This window comes from Myxocyprinus asiaticus, chromosome 48, assembly GCF_019703515.2.
Source record: "Myxocyprinus asiaticus isolate MX2 ecotype Aquarium Trade chromosome 48, UBuf_Myxa_2, whole genome shotgun sequence".
Lineage (NCBI taxonomy): Eukaryota > Metazoa > Chordata > Actinopteri > Cypriniformes > Catostomidae > Myxocyprinus > Myxocyprinus asiaticus.
Window position 1 is genome coordinate 29,733,099 of NC_059391.1, and position 8,269 is coordinate 29,741,367.

The window sequence follows — 8,269 nt, forward strand, 5'->3', positions numbered from 1 at the left end:
GTAACGTGTTTGTGGTAGAACCATCATTTTGTTTCCATCTGCTGGTTAGACTTCAGAAATGCACAACATTCATTTTTTAAAAAGATGACTGTTCCGCACGTATATCTACATATGCTACTGTTTATAACATGATCCCCTATTTATAAATGTGTAAAAATGACTGATGACATTATGCAGTGTATTTATGCTATTATTGTTGTTGTTTTATTCTTTCTACAGCCTTGATCAAAGTCATGTTCATGAGTTGACAAAATGCAGGAAAATGATAGATCTGTTTTATTGTCATTTACAGGGAAAACAATTGATGCTTAAACTGAACACTAAGTTCGGAATAACATACTACCTAACTATATCAATTTCTGCCCAACGGCATAGCCAAGGGTGGGCCAGGGTGGGCTTGGGCCCACCTAAAATATTACAGATTATTCTTTGACTTCAAACATACAGTACTGTTTAAAAGTCCTAGGCACATAAGATGTTTCACAAAAGCATTTGTCTTAAGATGTTTATTTATTATATACAATATAAATGTTAGACTCACAAACATTACTTTTGCCAATAGGAAAGATTAGAACAGAAGAACAGGGAGCCCTGCAACAGATGTCATGGCCCCCACAGAGCCCCCCACTGAACATCATGTCAGTCTGAGATTACATAAAGAGACAGAAGCAATTGAGACAGCCTAAATAGATAGAAGAACAGGGAGCCCTGCAACAGATGTCATGGCCCCCACAAAGCCCCCACTGAACATCGTGTCAGTCTGAGATTACATAAAGAGACAGAAGCAATTGAGACAGCCTAAATAGATAGAAGAACTGTGGAGAATTCTCCAAGATGCTTGGAACATCCTATCTGCCAACAACCAATAAAAACTGTGTCCAGGTGTATCTAGGAGAATTGGTGCTGTTTTAAAGGCAAAGGTGGCCACACCAAATATTGATTTAGTGACATTAAGTGATAAATGAAAGCTATTTATTTCATTATTTTTGAAGACATCCTCACTATGCACCATTTTTCACAAGTGCCTAAAAAAATGTATCCATTTTTATTGAGGCCCACCCAAAAGTAGTTTTCTGGTTAAGCCCTTGTTTCTGCCGAATGTCAGAATCAGAATGAGCTTTACTGCCAAGTGTTCTCACTTTTATTGAATTAAATATGAGTGAATTTTCATATGTACATGAGATATGTATTTACATATATTGCACTATGAGGGAGTCCTGAAGGCAGTTTAATTGTTCATGTGGAAAATGGCCTGAGGGTAAAAACTGTTTTTGTGCCTGGACGTCTTGGTGCTCAGTGCTCTGTAACTGTTCAAAGAGGGAGTGGGCAGGGTGTTTGGGGTCCAGAGTGATCCCAAACTCTGGATACATACTGGTCTTGGAGGGTGGGCAGGGGGGCACCAATAATCCTCTTAGCAGTTCTGACTATCTGTTGTAGTTTCCTTCTGTCTGATTTGGTAGCTGAACCAAACCAGACAGTTATAGATGTACACAGGACAGACTCAATGACGGCTGAGTAGAACTGAGTCAGCAGCTCCAGTGGCAGGTTGAACTTCCTCAGCTGGTGAAGGAAGTACAACCTCTGCTGAGCCTTCTTCACAATGGAGTCTATGTTGGTGTCCCACTTCAGGTCCTGTGAGATGGTAGAGCCCAGGAACATGAATGACTCCACTGCTGCCACAGTGCTGTTCAGGATGGTGAGGGGGGAGGGAGTGCAGGGGGATTTCTCCTGAAGTCCACTATCATCTCCACTGTTTTGAGCATGTTCAGCTCAAGGTTGTTGTGAGCGCACCAGAAAGCCAGCTGTTCAACCTCCTATCTGTATGCAGACTCGTCTCTGTTGCGGATGAGGCCGATGACCGTGGTGTCATTTGCAAACTTCAGGAGCTTGACAGAGGGGTCCTTTGCAGTGCAGTCATTCATGTACAGGGAGAAGAGCAGTGGAGAGAGAATGCATCCCTTAGGAGCACCAGTGCTAATAGCGAGGGTCCTGGATGTGAGTTTCCCCAGTCTCACTAGCTGCTGCTCATCTGTCAGAAAGTTGGTGATCCATCGACAGATTGGGGTGGGCATGGAGAGCTGGGTCAGTTTGGTTGAGAGAGGATCAGGCATGATGGTATTGAAGGCAGAACTGAAATCCACAAATAGGATCCTTGCATAAGTCCCAGGTCTGTCAGTGTTGCAGGATATAATGCAGTCCTATATTGACAGCATCATCCACAGACCTGTTTGCTCAGTAAGCAAACTGAAGGGGGTCCAGCAGGGGTCCAGTGATGTCCTTCAGGTAGGCCAAAACCAGTCTTTCAAATGACTTCATGACCACAGCTGTGACAGCAACAGTTCTCTTGTCATTAAGTCCTGTGATTTTGGGTTTTTTGGGGACCGGAATGATGGTGGAACGTTTGAAGCAGCAGGGAACTCCACATTCCTCCAGTGATCTATTGAAGATCTGTGTGAAAATGGGGGCCAGTTGGTCAGTGCAGGCTTTCAAACACCGTCTGGGTCTGAAGCTTTCCTAGTCTTTTGTTTTTGAAAATAACAAGACCCGGCACACATCCTCCTCACAGATCATAAGTGCAGATTGAGTAGCAGGAGGGAGGTCACAGGAGGTGTTGGTGTATGTGAAGTGAAGATCAGAGTGGGTGTGGGGTGTGAAACTGGGCTTTTAAAACTTGCAGTAAAACACATTCAGTTCATCAGCCATTAGTTGACTCTCTACAGAACGAGGGGGAGGTGACTTGTAATTGGTGATGCTTTTTAGGCCTTTCCACACAGATGCAGGATTGTTGGCTGAAAACAGTTTTTTCAGCTTTTCAGAGTAGCTTCTTTTAGCCACTCTGATTTGTCTGTGTGTTCCTGGCCTGGTTGTACAATATTTTATCCCCACTTCTGTAAGCATCCTTTTTGGCATGACGAAGTTGTCTGAGTTTTCCTGTAGTAGGGATGCACATATCCTCACAGAAACTGATATATGATGTCACAGTATCTGTAAGCTCGTCCAGGTCTGTGGCTGCAGCTTTGAATACACTCCAATCAGTGCAGTCAAAGCAGGCTTGTACTTCCAGCTCTGCTTTATTAGTCCATCTCTTTACAGTCCTTACTACAGGCTTAGCTGATTTTAGCTGATTTTAGTTTCTGCATGTAGGTCAGGAGAAGATGAACCAGTCAGTGATCAGAGAGTCCTAAAGCTGCACATGGGACAGAGCGATATGCATCCTTTAATGTTGTGTAGCAGTGGTCCAGTATATTTCTTTCTCTGGTGGTCCATGTGATGTGTTGTTTGTATTTTGGCAGTTCACGGGTGAAGTTAGCTTTATTAAAATCTCCCAGAATAATAATAAGTGAGTCCGGGTGTTGTTGCTCCGTGTTTGTGTTGTGATCAGCCAGCTGTTGCAATGCTACTTGTGGCAGGATATAACTACTCACCAGAATAAACTAGGAAAACTCCTGCGGCGAGTAGAAAGGCTTACAGTTGATGAAGAGCACTTCTAAATTAGGACAGCATATCTTCTTCAATGCTCTTACATCTGTACACCAGATGTATGTATGTATGAAAGACTCAGTCTGGTTTAACAAATAGGTTGTGTGAATGACCCTTTTTTAAAGGGATAGTTCATCCAAAAATGAAAATTCTCTCATCATTTATTGACCCTCATACCATTCCAGATGTGTATGATTTTTTTCTTCTTCTGCAAAACACAATGTAAGATTTTTAGAAGAATATCTCAGATATAGGTCCATAAAATGCGAGTGAATGGTGACCAGAAGGTCCAAAAGGGATTTGAACATCCAAAAAGGACATTAAAGCAGCATCAATGTAATCCATAAAACTCCAGAACACAAACATTATAGGCTACAACTTGTATGTTAAACAACTTGAAAGAACAAAACAAAAAAATTGGGGTTTCTACTAGTGAATCTGGATTCATGTAAACGAAATTTGGCCAGAATTCATGATTCAAAGACTCACCTGTAACACACAAAACAAAACTCAGTTGTCACGATCTAGCTACTAGTGCAAAGAAATATTAATAACCAGCTGGAATGGTCACTGAATCAATCAGTGAACGAATATGAATGAATCTTTTTGGTGAACGGACTCGAAAGATTCGAATCACCGAGATAATCAAACTCTCAACAAATGCAGAGCGTTCACTTGTCTAGAAGTCTCTTGCAAGAACCCAAATTTTGCGTAAGAACGCGAAAGGTCCTTGGGAAAACGCAATGGATTTGCAAGAGAAATCAAAAGTACTTGTTTATTTTTCCCGTAGATATTTCCCCCCCGCCAAAATATCCCCTGAGAGGCTCCGTAAGGAATTGGCACGATATGGACCTCTCTGTATTTGATCAGGTATGATGAATCTAAATAATCTAATCTCTTAGTTGAGCTCTTCATGGTGTATTTTCAATGTCAGTAACTATTAAACAGTTATCTATAATCTATATACAATGCAAAGTTTGTCAGTGCCATTATTCAGGTGTAAATTATTGTCCAGACTGCTGCTATAAATGGTGTTGCCATCCAATACCTGTTAATTTTCTCTGTGCTGGGTCGAGATGGACCACTCACATGCGTTTGTGATTACTGGATGATGATTTCAATTGTTATTTTATTGTGATTTCTGTGGCGAATAAGCAGTTGTATGTCGGGTAGTGATCATTTGAACTGAAAGATTGAAACGATTATACTTAGCATTTAAGAGTCTCCAATATAAGACAAAAATCATCCTTAGAGTCAGCTTAATGGAGGAATACAAACTGTGTGTCTTATATTGATTAGTTGGCAACTTTTGCCATCCAATGATGAAAATATTACTAGGAAAAGTATGAACAGAGATGTATAGTTATCACCTTGGACCACAAGTACAATTTTATACATATAACGCTTTTAAACAGATAATGGGTCTTATTTGAAAGTGTCAGGACAGATTGACAGACTTTAGTAAACATGCAGTACACAAACAAGCTGCCAGGCGGCAGAATATACAGTGATTTACAGAAGAGTCATTCCATGAAAGAAGTTGCATTTGTGTTTACAGCATTCGATGAAGTTAACTAAAACGCAAAAATCTGCTATTAAGTGTTTTACAAGCTTGATACATCAACTAAAAGTTAATTATACATTTTCTATGATGAAAGTAGTGTTATAAACAGTTGTACTTGTCCATATTGCCAGTCATAGAAATTCCATATCTGCAAAATGTCTATAAGATGTATGTCAAGTATGTCTCGGATGTCAAGAAGACATTCAGCAGATGTCTTTGAGACATTTATGATTTAGAATGTTGGTAAATCTGATCTTTTTAAGATCTTTATCAGATGTTAATTAGATTGTGATGCTTTCCAGATGAAAGGATCTAAAACAGACATTTTGGAGATGTACGTGTGCTATCTGGGAATACACTTACAATAGAAGTCTATAGAGCCTATGCACTCGAGGGTTAAACGTGAATCTTGTATTTCTGCTATAATACTCAAGTATTTCACGAGCTGTGAAGTTGTCTTAATCGTCCTTTTTTAAGTTTTGAAGACTTTTTTCTAGGTAGATGAACTTCTGGTTCAGTCGCTAATGAAGTTTTGAGATTGTTTGCATGCCATTGTCATGACATCATTTTCATGCGACTCCAGATTGATTATTATTGTGCTCATAAAAAGTCTTTGTTTTAATTTTAAACATGCTTTGAGATAAACCATGAAAGGAGAAAAAGAATAAGCATTAGGTAAAATCGTTGCCAGAAATCGCTCTTGTTCTCTTCAACACGCGTGCCAAAAATCAGTCAGTGTCTATGAGAAGTTCTGCAGCAGAACCCAGAAAACAGGATGCAACTCGGCCCGTGACCTATTTTGAGTGTCACATGATTTCAAGCGTACACAAGCCAGAATGTTTGCTTTAATACCAAGACATTTGCAGTGACCAGCTGGTTTAGTGATTTAAAGGAAGTGTTATACACATCTGTCATTAAGGGTTATGTACGTTTAATGTACACACACCTCCAGAGAGGTTTCGGCTTGTTTATATCTTTAAACAAATAATTACACGGCCGCATCTGCACAGAAAAGAAAGTTCATTAATCATGTTAGCAGTGTGAAAGAAATGGCGCTGATGGGAAGTTGGATGGAGACTAGACTCCAGGTGCATCTGTGATGTAATTTCCTTTCTGTAGAAATGTAAAGCTGAACACCAGGGATGGATTTCATGAGAGTTGATTCTTTGGGAGTGTTTGACAAACACCATTTAGTAAAAACAGACAACAGTCACTAGAATAACAGTGTGTGTTTATATATATAGATATATATATCTGGATGTGATGTGATGTGTGTGTTTTATATATATATATTTATAATATTTAAAATTCTCACTCAAATTCTTTCAACTCTAGCACTGTCAATACACTTCAACCACCAAGATTCTGTGGTGTCCACTCCATCACACAGAGGGCAGTAGTGAGCTTCAGAAATTCCCAAATCATAGCACATATTTGGAATAGCATGCTACTACTCTGATTATTTGTGCTGTATATAGTATGTATACTGTGCTCAGAATGTGCATTTTCTGTATTCATGAAATACCTGGATTTATTCAAATGTCCAGTGTACATATGTCATGTGACAACAATGCGTTTATCATTGAATATAATGCATACTGTTGCACCTACATAGAGAAATCTAACAAAATTTGGTGTGGTTTATGCTTAAAACAAGAAAAAACGATTTGCCAATTGGATAAGAAAAATAAACTTGTTTTTCATTTGAATCAAGTTTTTTCTTACCCCATTAGCACATCCTTTTTTTTTTTTTTCTTGTTAAATGCATAAATATGCATTTTTTAGATTTCTCTGAAAATAAGATGAAATGTAATTTTGCTTCTTGAGGAAATGTATCTTGTTTTAATAATGCTTAGATACTTTTACTGGAAAATGAGGCAAAAGTACTTGCCGCTAAAATAATTTTTTGCAATGTGGGAAACTCTGGATTTTCTTTGTTCTTTAAACAACTTCATTTTAGAAAGGAAACATCTGTGAACAAATTTGGTTATTCATTTATGGAGAAGACAATCCCAGAATGCATTACGACAAGCTCAGTGTAACAACAAAGCTGAGAGAGGGTTTGATTTTAAATATACATATAATTCACTTAAAACTGTTAAGTAATATTTAGTTTAAAATAATGGAAATATGACTATTTTACCACATGTATGTCTACAACGCATGGTTATGCTAATTAAGGACCGAAACACACTCTACGCAAGTACATGAATCCTGACACTACTAGCTATGCGGGTTTGATTTTGTACATTGTTGCATTTGACAGACCGCAATTCATAACACAACGCAAGTGCGCATTGCATTCTCCGCATTTCCACAAGGAGCGCTATAGAGAGATTAGTGAGAACTGACCGCTTCTACGGTGAGTTTTCTCTTTCAAGTCATCTACTGTAAAGGATATTGCTGAGCAAATAAAGTGAAGTCAGTATATTTATAGCAACTTACCTGAATAATAACAAATCCAAATAAATAAATATTAATGGCACAGACTTTTGAAGGTAACTCTATCGCCCTCTTGAGTTCTGAGGTTTTTACCGCTACAGTAGCGCAAAAATGCGCATTATGTATGTTCGACCGGGCCAAGCATTGGCAATGCGTTGGCCAAGTGTTCGCATCTGTATACGCGTACTTGCATTAAGTATGTTACTCGTGTCAACTGTATTGAAATCAATTGCTAGTCGACTCTTCTGTGGGCTTTGCATGAGGAGTGCTGTTTGCATGGTGCACAGAGTTGCTGCCTATGTGGACTGTTCCAAATCGCTCATTTATGAGGCTCCATGAGCATTCGGTTCCTGTCTTAGAAGACAGTTGCCTATGTCGGCAGTAGGCAACGAGGCAGGTCTTTGGGTTTTGGAGCTAGTAAATCTGTAAAGGGGTTGAAAAACGTGTTAATTTTGACTGTACATTTTAATGTATTTTCATACTGTTGATGAAGAATAGTGATAAGGTTTGTCTGAAAATAAAACTCATTAAGCTGGTTTATAAAGAGTCTGGTGATTGCAACAACACTACATTTCCCATCATTAAATGTGGCTGCATCAGAATGCTAAAATAGATAGAGAAGCCTCAGCTGCATAACTAATGCGTGGCTTTGCTAGTTGCATTGGTGCTAAAAAACCTTCTTGTCTTAGTCAGTAATTGAAAAAGAGAGAAAGAATTATGAAATAGCAAAACGGGCCCTTTCTTTCCAACCAAAATCACTTTAACGCACATCACATTGTATTT